The 14031-nt window shown below is 44.9% G+C and overlaps 1 protein-coding gene and 1 pseudogene across 5 annotated transcripts in view; both read left to right on the top strand.

The window, feature by feature from the left end:
* TP73 (tumor protein p73) overlaps nt 1–14031 on the top strand; it is a 121163-nt gene that overhangs the window by 68588 nt on the left and 38544 nt on the right. The gene's annotated exons all lie outside the window — the stretch shown is intronic.
* LOC115077137 lies at nt 10525–10651 on the top strand (annotated as a pseudogene).

Below are 14031 nucleotides of genomic sequence, written 5' to 3'. Positions count from 1 at the left end.
ACCATGATCTTACCCCTGTCTTAGAAGTTTCAACCAGGGCTATGCCTATCCCGAGGGGTATTTGAAAAAGGTCATGGCGGTGCACGCAGGACGGCCTCTGCACTATTCTCTCTTCCCAAATTAGTGCCATGAGCCTCTCTTTTCGCAGCAGGAGCTGGTTCTCCACTGTATGGTGATACGGCAGTGAGCAGTATTCACTCGTCTCACTAATGCTCACTCAGCAGCGTGCACCATCCAGGCAGCACATGCGAGTGTGCACTCGCAGTGCCTGCAGTGGTGCTGCTCCCATTGGCTCCTCCTTTGCTCGCAGTGCCAGTGATGGGTTTCAGAAGCAGTGCTGCAGCTAGTGGAGGTGGCACGACTGTCACGGGGAAGGGAGAACGGGTGCACATGCGCTGCTTTAGCATCGCTAAAATGCACACTGACAGCCCTGCCCTGCTCGGGGGAGGGAGGCAGGCACTGGTGGAGGAAGATAAAGGGCAAACGTCATCCAGTGGGTGCTGTGAGGATAGTAACACAGGAGAGGAAGATGGAGGAGCTGGGTCATAGATGGGGAGACAGAAGGTTGAGGATTTCGAGGCTCCCCCTCCTCCAAAACGAGGGGTTTCTGTTCTAACCAGGAAGCCCAGGGAGGAGGATGAGGAGGAGGAGGATTCCTTGCAGGGACTCTGAGCCCATGGGCCTGAGGTGGCAGAGAAGGTGGGGGGTAAAGTGAAGTTAATGGGGTGGTATCAGTGGCCTGTGTGAGGAGCTTGGGGGGAGAGGGGGTGGTGACAGCTGGAAGTTTTTTTCTTCCTTGAAGTTGGCAACCATAGGGTACACAATCACAGCTCCAAGATCTCAGCTGGCCGAGTCTCTCTCAGCTTGCCCACCCTTAGATGCAGGTAATCAGCTTCTCCGGAGCTGAATCCCCCGGTTATGAGATCTGTTTAATGCATGGATGGAGCTGCTGTGTGCACCCTGTCACTGGTAGCAGCTGCTATGGGAACCAGGCTTCTTTAGTGCACAGTTAGTTAGGTTTCTGGTGCAGTACGGGTTGGATCTCTTCCTCCCTGTTGCATTATGAATTAAGAATGTCTTTAGTAATTTTTTTTTTAAATGATGTGCATTTTGCCTAGTGCTAAATCCCTTACAGCAAGGCATGCGTCTCTTCACGTCCGTGACTGGCACACAGGAGAGGGCTGGAGGGGACAGGGCCAGGGTTAGACACAATGGGGTCCCGGGGCAGGGACTAAGGCGTGCACCTGGCCACTGCTCAGTGCACTGAAGCTGTACCTTAGGAACATTTACTCGGCTTCGCCGGGGGGGGGGGGGGGGGGGCTTTTGTGATGCTGGGGCCCCAGGCAATTGCCCTGTCCTAAAAGTGATTATATCTGATGACCTTAAGGTTACTAAATGGTGTTAGCAAGGTGGTGAGAAACATCAAGGGGATGCTCAGCTTCATAGGGAGGAGAAAAAGAAAGAGGAAGTAAAATCATTGGTGAGAGCCCACCTGGATCATGTCCAGTCCAGAGGAGGGTGATCGGGGTGGTGTAGTATCCTTATTGATGGAGAAGCAAGGCCACAGCCAGAGACCAAGTGAGGTCTGCGATACGGCAGTAGGTAGGGGAAGTAGACAGGTTAGATTAATGTGGAAATCCTGACCTATTGTTAATTTACATATCTGGGAACTCACTGGAAGTTTGCATGGGAGCAGGGTCAGCTGAATTGGCTCATGCAAGCGAAAGGAGGTGTTGGCCCGCATGGATGGAAGGAGAAGCAGGTGTGTGTGTGTGTGTGTGTGTGTTTGGTGGGGGTGGGTGGGGGGTTTCGAAGCTGGTGAGATCTGGCTTGCGGGAGGAAGGGAGAGAGTGCTGAGGTCTGGAAGATTGGGGAAAATAGGGAGAGTGCAGGAATCAGGCCTGGGAAGGAGAAGGGGGAGAGCGAGTGTGCACATGAGAGAATCTCAGGAGGGGGAGATAAAGTTTGCACACTTTCCTCTTGTGTATCCACACCAATATAGTCTGAGTGGTAGATATGCAGTTTCTGCAAGGTTGTGCCTACAGGAAACAATTTAAATAAGGTCATTTTGTGACTCTAGGAAGGCAGCACTGTCCACTGGCTGCACCCGTGCTTAAATTCCCAACCCTGTCGTTGGTCAAGTTGCTTCACGATACCAGGGATGTTGCAAACCACCTCTTCTTCCAACTTGCAAAGGCCTCAGACAGTGGCCCAGCACTAAAGCAGACCTTTCCCTCCTGACCCAGAGCTGGGCTGCATGTATCCCATTGACAGGAAGTGGATCCAATGAAGGGCCAGATCCAAGGCCCAAATGTTGCGTTACGTGCAGCAGCAGCAACTACTTAGCTCAATTTTCTTTGGCACTGGAGGCCGATGCGGAACTCTTGCTTTTTAACATTAGAAAAAAAATCCGCAATATGAACCTTTTTTTTTTTTTTATCTCTTTTGTCGTCTCATTTGCAGCTTCAGTAGGGAAGTGTAGCACGTTGTGATGTCATCAGGCATGGTTAAAACTGCCCTTCCCATTGGTCAGGGCCTCCCAATGTGTTGACCGTTCCGAAGGCTGTCACCTGATGCTGCCCAACAAATCACCTTGCTCAGTTTTTCCCAGGGCCTTACTGGGCTTGCAAAGCCATGGCAGGGTGGGTTTTTGGGCTGTGCAGCCCGTGCAGTCGCCCGGAGCACTGCTCCCTAGCCATGGAGAACAGGGTGCTGCTGGAGTGTTGAAGAGGGCACCGCTGCCCATAGCGCTCCCGGGTGGGAGGAACACATCCCCTTGGGTCAAGAAGGGCACTGCTCCTGGTGTTCACGTAGACCTGCATTATGGCAGCCTAAGGATAGCCATACTTCAGTACATTTGGGCACCCTTATGGCACCCTAAGGACAGCCATACTTCAGTACAGTAAGGTTTTTAAACACATTTGTCTAAGAATTGCCCATCGATGAGATCTGTTTCCTCCCCCTCTCCATAGCTGGCTCGTCTGCGGGAGGCAGAGGTGGTAAAAATATTGAAAATGAGATTTTGTCTCTCTCTGAGTTGAGTGGCGACTCCTGTTGTGCTTTTGGGGTTGGGGGGGGGGGAAGAGATGTATTGGATCCGTCACTTTGCAAGATGGGACACGCACGATGTCTGTCTGCTTGTTTAAAGCTATCAGAGGTAAGCTGTTTCCTAGCGCTGCCCAGACATGCCGCCGACCGCAGCGTGTAGGCAGCTCTGTCTGACTGAGGCCCTCTCTCCTCTCCGCAGCCAACTGGCAGGCCCATAGACAATTAGGCTTTTTTTTTTCTCTCTCTCAAGTCCAATTTCCAATTGACTGCTTCTTTTTTTTTTTTAAATGGTGGGATTCTCACAAAATGGAGCAAAGCTGTTAATAGGGTCTTTGGCCTCCAGCGGGCTAAGAGAATGAGTGGAAAAGGAGTACGAGGCACCCAGACTGCGCTAGGAGTGCCCCGTGTCAAGCTACGCCCCTTGTCCCTGACAAGGGCAAGGCCCAGCATCTTCCTCAGTACCTCGCCACGGAGAACTCACTCTCCCCCGCACCATTTGTGGAAAGATACGAACACATTTGTATGAACAACACTGGGTGCATAGGTCTGGTTTGTATGCTGCTCTCTTTGTGGCAGCTGAAACGCAAAGTACTGTTGGGAACAAAAGGATGAAAAACTGCCAGGCCATCCAAGCAAGCGATCTATTATGTGGATAGTCGGGCAACCTTAAGGTCTACATTGAGTAAGTGGGAAAATTCTCCAGATAACTTGAGGCTGATATTCAGCGGAACTCACCCGGATCAGTGTTCTGCTGAACATGGTGAATAAAGATATATCCGGATGATTTTAGGACACATGTTTGTCTGTCCAGACTTACCTGGCTGTCTGGGTTGTACAATCAATCAGTGCCGTCTGGACAAAGTGAAATTATGCCCCGGAAACACTGCCAGCACTGCCTTTTTACCTGGGTAAATGTTTTATGGACAATCAGATGTCCAGACAAAATTTAGCCAGAGAGGGGGGGGGGGGGAATATTCAAATCTCAGGTTCTGTCCAGCTAATTCCAAAAGTTAGTTGCCCAAATTTGCCCTTTGGATTTTGGCTTCCTCATCTTCAGTTTGTTTTGCACTGACCTGATGAAGGGAGCACCACTCTCTCAAGCTGGTTTTGTTTAATCCAATAAAGCATTAACACCTGCCAGTAAGAAGACAGCTGTCAAACTAGATGTAGCCCAGCCTTCTGTCTCTAACACTGGCAAGCCGCATGTTTTAGGAGGTGTGCATAAGAAACTAGAGATGTTTAAAACACATCCTGGGAAACACCAATGACATTTTTTGTTTCATTTTGTCTCTAATTCACAACAGGAAAAAAAAAACCCCAACCAAATTTTCAGTTTGCTTCAGTTTTGTGTTTTAGTGCAGGATAAAGTGCAGGAACACACACAAATAGCAATGAAAGGAGAAACAAAACAAAAGTGTTTCCATGCATCCCCCTCCAAGAAACCGGGCCAGAGTGGCGTGGTCCATTCTCTCTCAGACTTGTTCCACTTTCCAGCAGCCATGGTTTGGGGTGACTGGTAGGTTAGGTAGCCTGCGACGGACTTATCTTCCCTACATGTGTGTTTGCTGACCCGATGGAAATGAGGGGGACTAGCATGGCCACTTCATGGATTCAGCTGCATCCCAGGCAGGTGTGATTAATGAAAGAGAAAGTACCTGATTTGAAAATGAGGAAGTACCCGCATTAAAAGCCTGCGTGTGTCTTGCACCTGCTCTTTGATTGGGAGGTGGAACAGTGTGCGTGCATTGGAAAATCGAAAGTGCGCATGCCGTTCTCCTCCCGCGACCTAAACACACTCCCGGGAGTGCCTCTTTTTCCCACGCGTAAAAAGAAATGGCTGCAGTAGAACTCACACGTACTTTTGACCACTTTTGAGGAAAGCTATTTTCAGTTCAGGTTATTTTCCCCAAGTAAATGCCTTTGAAAACTGACAACAATGGGATACGTTTTCAGGAGGGCGCCTAATTGCAAAACTGCACACATGCTTGAAACCCATACAAAACGAGTTGATTTTCAAAAGGAAGGTACTCTCCTTAATTAAATATGAAATGTGAGGTGTTATGTGGTTAAACGTGTGCACAAGCATGCAAAGCATCCAAAGTTCGGAGCACTAGCAGCCTGCTGTCTAACGCTGGTACCTTTTTGAAAATGTAAGGTATGTACATCCATCTAGCACACAGCCCAGAATGCCAAGTCTGTGCACGTCATGAAATTGCATACGTAAATTTAGGTTGGTAAAAATCCACTTAAGCACATTCATCCAACCTCCCTGGCTAACATTATTTTACGCACGTGAATCCCAAATTAGCTTTTGAAAATGTATTCCTATATCATTGTATGTGCAGTCTCCACCTTCTTGGCCTTGTTCCCTTTGTATCAGTCCCAGGCCTGTTTAAATTCGGTTATCGTGAGGAGCTCCACCACTTGTATTGCCTTTTGCACGTACTGCCTTTTGACCTAGCTTCAGCTCTGTGGGTGTTCACAAAAAGTCTTGCTGATGTTGCAATAATTTTATGCAAGCGGGGGGTGTGGGGGTGGTGCATGTGGTTCCTCACTTGGATGACTGGCTAGTCAGACAGAGGCAAACGAATCCGTGTGCAACACCGCCTGGATGTTGGACTTGCTAGAGCTCATCATCAGTTATCCCAGATCCAAACTGAATCCAACACCTCAGTTAGAGGTCATGGGGCTCTGATATATATGAGCCAAGCCATGGCTTTTCTCCCCGCCATCAAAATCTTGCACCTAGTGTCCACAGTAAAGGAAGGGAGGCAGATGTCAGCCTAGACCATGTTCAGGTTGTTGGTCCTTATGGTATCTAAAGTCCATGTAATTCCCGTGGCACGTCTCCACGTGAGACAAGTTCAATGGACTTTGAAGCCCTAGTGGAATAAAGTCACTCAAAGATTCCAGTAATGCATCTGTGTGCGGGAAAAGCTCAGTCTCTTGCCTTCATGGCTCTCCCATTCCAGAATCACCACACCCCATTCTATAGACCAAAGATGCGTCCAGCCTGGGCAGCGTAGCTCACGTAAAATGGATTTCACACTCAGGATCCCTGGACTCTCCAGGAAGAAAGGGGCCTTCTGGAGCTAAAGGCAATCCACTATGTTCTAAAGGTTGTCAGAAATGAGGTGGCCAACCAAATTGTTCTGGTCCAAACAGACCCTCAGGTAGCTAAGTTCTACCTGAATAAGCAGATAGGAAAAGGATCTTGGGTTGGGAAGTTGCCAGAACGTGGGCCTGGGCTGTCTCAACAGGACAATGCTAAGATCCACTTATCTGGAAGGACCAGAAAATATTCTGGCAGACAGGCAAAGTCACCAGGTAGACACTTATGAATGGGCCCTGAACCAGGCTATAGCAAATAATATCGTCAATCGATTGAAATAGATCTCTTCACAATAGTTATGAAAAGGAAGGTGCCATTCTCTGCTCCAGAAGAAGTCAGAAAGTAGAAAACATCAGATGCCTTCTCCCTGCATTGGAGGAAGGGTCTTTTCTATATGAATCCACCAATACCTCTAGCAGTAAAAACCTTAAGAAAACTCAAGAGACCAGGGGATTATGAGGCTCATAGCTCTCCCTTGGCTGAGACAGATTTAATTTCTGCTCCTTTGGGATTTATTCATCAGGAAACTGATTAAGTTGGACATTTTTCCAACTCTAATATTAAAGGGTACGTTAACCCAATCCCCAGCCCTCACCTTTCTGACTGGGATTTTGAGAGCAAAGTAATGCACTCCTACAGTCTCTCCAAATTGGTGTCTCAATTACTTCTAGCCTCTAGGAAGGAATCCACTAGAAAATTTGCTATCGTGTGAGAGCAAGGCCCTAAATATTTGTCCTTCTCTACAGAAAAACTATTTGAATACCTTCTGCATATCTCAGAATCTAGACTAAAAATCAACTCTGCCAGGAGCACCACCTCACTGCAATTGGCACATACCACTATGCTGAAGATGGTGGCCATTTTTAGTATATCCCTTTGCTGTATGATTCATGTGGGGACTTGTTTCATTTGAAGTCTTCCATCAAGCTTGCCAACATGGCTTGCCAACATGGCTTTAACACAGCCAAAGATTGTCCCCTTCGTTTCTCTTAACTCTTATGTGCTAAACTAAGTACTTGACCTGGAAGGTCACCTTTTAGTAGTAGTAACTTCAGCTTACAGTCAAAGATCATCAACTTATCCACATTAAACTAAATGTCATCATAACAGGATGGTGCTATGAATGCCCCTTAAGTTTCTGCTTAGGGTCATAACGGACTTCCACCTTAATTAGTCAATTGTCTTTCCAGCATTTTTTCCAAGGGCCCATGCCATGCTCTTCACATCATGGATTATAAGAGAGCCATCGTTTTCTATCTGGCGTGGACTAAAGGCCTTAGAAAACCCATCCAACATTTTGCTTCTTTTTGCCCCTGCAAGCCTGGGATTGCTGTGTCAAAGAGAACACTGTCTAATTGGAAAGCGGGTTGTGTATCCCTCTTTTATACCTAAGCAGGTTTGGCCTTTGAGGGATATATCAGTATGAAAGGAGTTCAGAGACACTGCTCTCAGCTTCAACGGCAGGGGGAAAAAGAGAATTGGATTTAGACAACAATCAACTAGAGTTCCAACTTTTACAATCTGTGGAGCTGATAAGTATAAGGGTAACCTGCTCGGAGTAGCAGTTACTACCCTTAACAGAAGGGAAGGGATTACTACTCATAACCAATAAGCCTTGATGCTTTTGACGCAACTGTAACATCACTCTGCGCTTTGATGGTGGTGATTGGGGGGGGGGGGGAAAAGAGGAATTGGATTCAGATGACAACCAACACAGGCCCTGACTTTTACAGTCTGTGGTACTGATACACAGACATAAAGGGAAAAAGCACAGGACTGCTTCTACGGCCAAGTCTGTAAGCAAAGCACATCAACCAGCACTGTCTGAATTTTCAAGAAGGCTCATCACCCAGTAAAAATATTGTTAGCAGTAAATTTTTTATGGATTATCATAAGGCTTGGGGATAACTGCACGGAGAGGCAGTTGCTACCCTTAAGAGAAACATGGGGCTACTACCATAAGAAGCTTGCTGGGCAGACTGGATGGACCATTTGGTCCTTTTCTGCCATCAGTACTATGTTACTATGTTGTCAGGCCCATAATATCACGGCTGCAGCTGTGCCAATGGACTGTCTGAGGTCTATAATGCACTTCCACCTTAATCAGTCAATTGTCCTTCCAGAATTGTTGCAAGGGCACATGCCATTCTTTTTACATCTTGGATTATAAGAGAGCCATCATTTTCTATCTGGAGTGGACTAAAGGCCTTAGAATATCCATCCAGCTTTTTGTTTCTTTTTGCCGCTATCAAGATATTCAGAGCTGAGACTCTGGATATGACAACAGATTTGGCAGTCCTGTCTCCAGGGTCTCTGAGGGTTAGAGCTTAACTCCAGCTACTCTAGGGCCCATTTTTATGTGGTTTTCCTGTTTAAAAAAAAAAAAAAAAGGAGCTCTAAGTCAACAAAAACAGTTTGTTGTCCTGTTCGCAGGTAGTTGTCATTGCTTCCCCTTTTTTGATGAAGGCAACCCTTAGCTAAGGTGTGAGACTGAAGTGAGCTGCTTGTCTTCTGAAAAAGCGAAGCTGCTTCCGAGAAGACTGCTTGTCTTCTCGGAAGACAACAGTAGAGAGGTGCATTCGTTTTTTCCGAACTGGACAATTTCAACAAAATTGTCCAATTCGGCATGTTTTGGGGACCCCGAAAAATGATCGAGATTTTCCCGTTTTTTCACGAAAATTCATTTTTTGGATTAATGCACACTAACAAAAAATAACAAAATCTAACGGCTTTTGTTAGTGCGCGCTAACAGGAAGTTAGCACGCACTAACTAAAAAAAACGATTTTTCATGGAAAAAAACCCGACATTTTCAGTGGCGGCCAAAAAACGAAGAACGACACGAACACAAAAAACGATTCACATCTCTGGTCAACAGTAGGCCAGTTACCCAATCCCTCATTCCTCCTCTTCTGGAGCTGACCTCATTAGCGTAATTACAGAACTAAGGCGCGCTGCATGGCTGCACAAACTGCAGTGCATGCTTAGAGGCCCTTTCTGGAAATGCATTCCACAGTCAGTGCCGCGAGATGAACCGCTGTCTGCAGAGAACACCTGTTACAGGTAAGCAACTTCACTTCCTCTCACCTGAGAGATGCGTTCCGGGCTGCTGCACGGGTTTGCTCAGGAAATTCTGGAACTCTTAACAGCATTCCTTGACACAGGGCCCCCAAACTATGAAAGGAGTTCAGAGACCGCTAATGACAGCTTGGGGAAAGAACTTCAGCGGACATGGGGAAATTGCTGAAACAAGAAGATAATAGCTGAGGTGTTTCAACAAGACTGCGGCAAGCAGACGCGTTATCCAAAAAAAAGTTTCTGGAATGCACAGGGAGAATTAAGCCGAATGCCTCTTCTTGGCATGGGAACTGGAATGCATTTATTTCATGTGAGCTGGCAGGAGGACGTTTCCCATGGCGTGAAGAAGAAACCCAGATTGTTTGTTGAGCAACTATGGTTAACCTGCGGGTGCTTGGGGTCAGGATTATGCCACCAAGATGACGTACTATTAATCATAATCATTAAATAAACATATTTTAGATTTAGACATGAGATACTGATATACTTTACACGACTGAGGCTAATTCAGAAGCATGCGTGTGGTCACATTTTTGGTGCAGGGACACAACGTGGTGCACCTAGTGAGGAGAGGAAGAAAGTTAATCTAAGGCAACCAGGCAGCTCCAGGTTCTCAGGGACTGACTAAGCATGTATAGCATATCCCTAGTATTCAGGAGAAGGTGAGCCCAAGATGCAAATAGCTTGATTCCTTAATTCCCTGTTTGCCTTCCCTTGTAGATGAATATATATATATATATATAGTAGCTGCACTACTGTTTTCCTGATAGAAATGCTGCAGAATGGAAGGCTTGAGTAAGGTTTTCATTAAAAATATTGAAGGATTTTGAATATGCCCCTTTCTGGAATGCTTTCTGTCAATTGAAATATTAAACGCTACAAATGTTTAATTAATCCAGTAGCTCCTTTGGGTCTCCTTCTCCTGATGGTGCCCACCCATGGCGAAACAAGGGAACCTTTGTCGAGAGATGTTTGCACACTAGCCTTTGTGGCACTGAAGAGCTAGTGCAGTTGACATTAATGAGGAGTTCTCACTCGCAGTTTTGAAGGAACATTGTGGAAATGCTTTTGCGTTCATAGCAGGAAACACCAAAACTGTTAAGTTTTGAATTGGATCATTTGCTGGTTTGAGGACATCTGGTTTATGAACATTTCTGCATGCTAATAGTGGCATTTTTAATAAATATTTTTGTATGTTGGTATAATTTTTCTAAGAATTTTTTCTGAAATTTTTCTGATTTTCAGTTAAATCATGAGTGTTTATGCTTTGTTTCCAAAGTGTCTTATTAGCTTTGTGCAGTGGCAGTATCATAGCCAATGAGATTTATCCGAGGTGCGATTATTGCTAATTGAAAACTTTTCTGTAGTGTATTACTTTTAGAACACTTCAGCACATATTTGAATTGCCTTATTGTTTTTTCTACCTATCTTTCTATCTATCTTTTTTTATGTTTCTTCCCTGTTGTAATTATTTTGGTAAATCAAGCAAAAAAAAAACAAACCAGTAGTATTTCTATCAAGATAAAAATGTTCCTGACCAATTCTTATTTGAGAGGTACAGTATTCCTATTCAGTCTAAAGCTCGGGATCTAGGGGTTGTAGTTGATTCCTCCCTTTCCTTGTGTCCTCACATCAGTGCTCTGGTTCAATCATCCTACTTCAAATTGTGGATGTTACGTTCTTCAATGCCTATGTTATATAACTCGGATTTCCGGACTGTTACCCAGTCTTGCATTCTGTCCTCTTTGGATTATTGCAAAGTTTTGTTCTTGGGTCTTCCTGAGTTTCATTTGAAGGCCCTCCAACTTAGCCAAAACTCTGCTGATCATCCCATTTCCGGATCATTGCTGCGTGACCATATTTCTCCTGTTTTAGCTGACCTCCGTTGGGTTCCTGAATCCTGGAGGAAAAGGTTTAAGACCTTATTCTGGTTTTCAAGGCTTTACATGGCCTGGCAGCATCCTATATCTTGTCTTCCATATATAAATACTGTCCTACTGGGTATCTCCATTCAGCTACTCAAACTCTTGTCGAGATACCCTCTCTCAAGCAAGCTCATCTATTGGTATCCTGTAAACAAATTTTCAGTATAGCTGGGCCTATTCTTTGGAATAGTCTCCCAGGTGAAATCAGAGTAGAAAATGACCTGTTATGATTCAGAAAGCACTTAAAAACATTTTTCTGAAATAACTTAGGTTAGCTGGTTAATGAACATAAGAATATGCCATACTGGGTCAGACCAAGGGTCCATCAAGCCCAGCATCCTGTTTCCAACAGTGGCCAATCCAGGCCACAAGAACCTGGCAAGCACCCAAAAACTAAGAAGATCCCATGTTACTGTTGCTAGTAATAGCAGTGGCTATTTTCTAAGTCAGCTTAATAGCAGGTAATGGACTTCTCCTCCAAGAACCTATCCAATCCTTTTTTAAACACAGCTATACTAACTGCACTAACCACATCCTCTGGCAACAAATTCCAGAGATTTATTGTGCATTGAGTGAAAAAGAACTTTCTCTGATTAGTCTTAAATGTGCCACATGCTAACTTCATGGAGTGCCCCCTAGTCTTTCTATTATTATTTGTCTTTCTTCTGATGACTGTTTTATTGTTTTTCACTATTTGTTTTGTAACAGATTGCTGTTTCATGATGTATTATTGCTGTGGTTAAATACTTTTGTGTATGTTACTTGCAAGCTGCTGAGGTGTGAGGATCAGCGGAATGGAAATTGTATAAATAAATATGCACTGGAAAATGGTGTCTTCTCTAGCAGTGGTAATTTTCTACCAGCTCCATCTGGGAGAGAGGAGAATGTTCTCGGCAGTATGGACAGAGCTTTGGAGAGATTCATCGGGAAATTAATTATCTGGCCTTTAGGAAAAAAATAAAACCCTGGCTTGTCTCAAAGTAAGCAGTTAGGACCTGGGCAGGAGGTGAAGGAGAGCAGGTAGAAGGAATGACAGGTTTCCCCCTTCCCTCTATTTTGGGAGGAGGGAAAATGGGGAAATGTCGGGCGAGTAGATAGTGGGATGTGATGTGGGATGAGTGATAAAGTGTTTGGGGAGGAGGGAGGAAGAGGAATGGGTGGACATGGAATATGTTTTCATGTATTTTAAAGATAAAGATGTATTTAAAGATATTTTAAAGCAGAGAGCATAGCTCTCTGCTTCAACGGCAGGGGAGAAGAAAAACTGATACTTCACGCATATCCAGCATAGCTCTCTGCTTCAACGGCAGGGGAGAAGAAAAAAGGATTCGCACTCACAAAGCGGGGAGTAGCTGGCTTGTTACGGCGGTTACTACCCCAAACCAAATAAGCCTGATACTTCACTTTCAATGCATATCCTGCTTCAACCGCAGGGGAGAAGAAAAACTGATACTTCACGCATATTTATTTATTTATTTATTTATTTGCATTTCTTATATACCGGCATTCGCGATGGGAGTCGCATCATGCCGGTTTACAATAAACAGGGTGTGACAGAAGGATAAATACTTAAAACACTTAACATTAACATGTGATAGAATAGGAAAATAGCAGTTACAATAAAACAGGGACATAATGCAACTTGGATTGAAGAGAAGGTGAAAGAGAAATTAACAATGAGCTAAAAAAGAAATAGCCCAGGTAATAAAACCTGCCAAATTAGAAAAAGAAAAATACATTAAGGAGTTGTCCAAGGTTGTTGATTACTCTGACGGAGTTGAGTTGCTTGAATTGAAAGTAAGTTCAGTTGGTATCTGGATATCCAGCATAGCTCTCTGCTTCAACGGCAGGGGAGAAGAAAAACTGATACTACATGCATATCCAGCATAGCTCCCTGCTTCAACGGCAGGGGAGAAGAAAAACAACCAATAAGGGCTGAATAACACAGTCTGGGTAAAACAAATAAACATGGGTGTAGCTTGCTTATTGCGGCGGTTACTACCCCTACTACCCCTAACTAATCAAGCTTGATATTTCACTTGGTTGCAGCTCCATCACTGCTCTCTACATTAATGGTGGGGGTGGAAGGGAAATAGAACCAAGAGCTAAGAGAAACAGATAAGTATGAGAAAAAAATGTGAAGCTTGCTGGGCAGACTGGATGGGCCGTTTGGTCTTCTTCTGCCGTCATTTCTATGTTTCTATGTTTCTAAAGATGCTTTGTAAGCTTGATAAGTGCGGTATATCTCAATATTAAAGGAAATGAAAAAGTGTAAGGACCTCATTTCCTGAGCATGGACGCAGAATGGGAGAAAAGCCTTAGGAAATCAGGCTCGGAGTTTGAAGCTCCCAGCATGCAAAGCGTTTTGCTGCTGTTCCCACTTTACTGCTCTGGCAATCATCTGGTAACGCATGCCGGGAACTTGACAATAAGAAAGCTTTCACTTTGCATGGTGTGCTGGGGGGAGGGGGTGTTGTAAAGGTCAGATTTAAGTTAAGTCCAATATACATTTTTGTTTGTTGACCTTTAATTCGGCGCATTTGATGAGGAAAGCCAGATAGAGACAAAGTGCCTTGTTTTCAACTTAGGCTGTAGAAATGCAGGGCGATATCGTGACTTGCTCAGGTTCACAAGGAGTCTGTGGTACAGGGGAGTTATGATTTTAGGATGAGGGACCTCTGCAATGCTCCCCCACCCCCCAACGAAGTACCCATAGGTATTTTACAAATGTAACTTGCATCTACATTTTGGCTGAAAGAAAAGCTCTCTCAGCAAAAATCTGCTCATGTCAAATAATTAAAGTTGAGTTTAAGTCCAGATCAAGGTTTATCTACAACTTTATCACTGCCGCACTAAATCCAGTGAACCCT

The sequence above is a fragment of the Rhinatrema bivittatum genome, chromosome 15 (genome assembly GCF_901001135.1).
Source record: "Rhinatrema bivittatum chromosome 15, aRhiBiv1.1, whole genome shotgun sequence".
Classification (NCBI taxonomy): domain Eukaryota; kingdom Metazoa; phylum Chordata; class Amphibia; order Gymnophiona; family Rhinatrematidae; genus Rhinatrema; species Rhinatrema bivittatum.
This window is presented reverse-complemented; position numbering and strand designations above follow the sequence as displayed.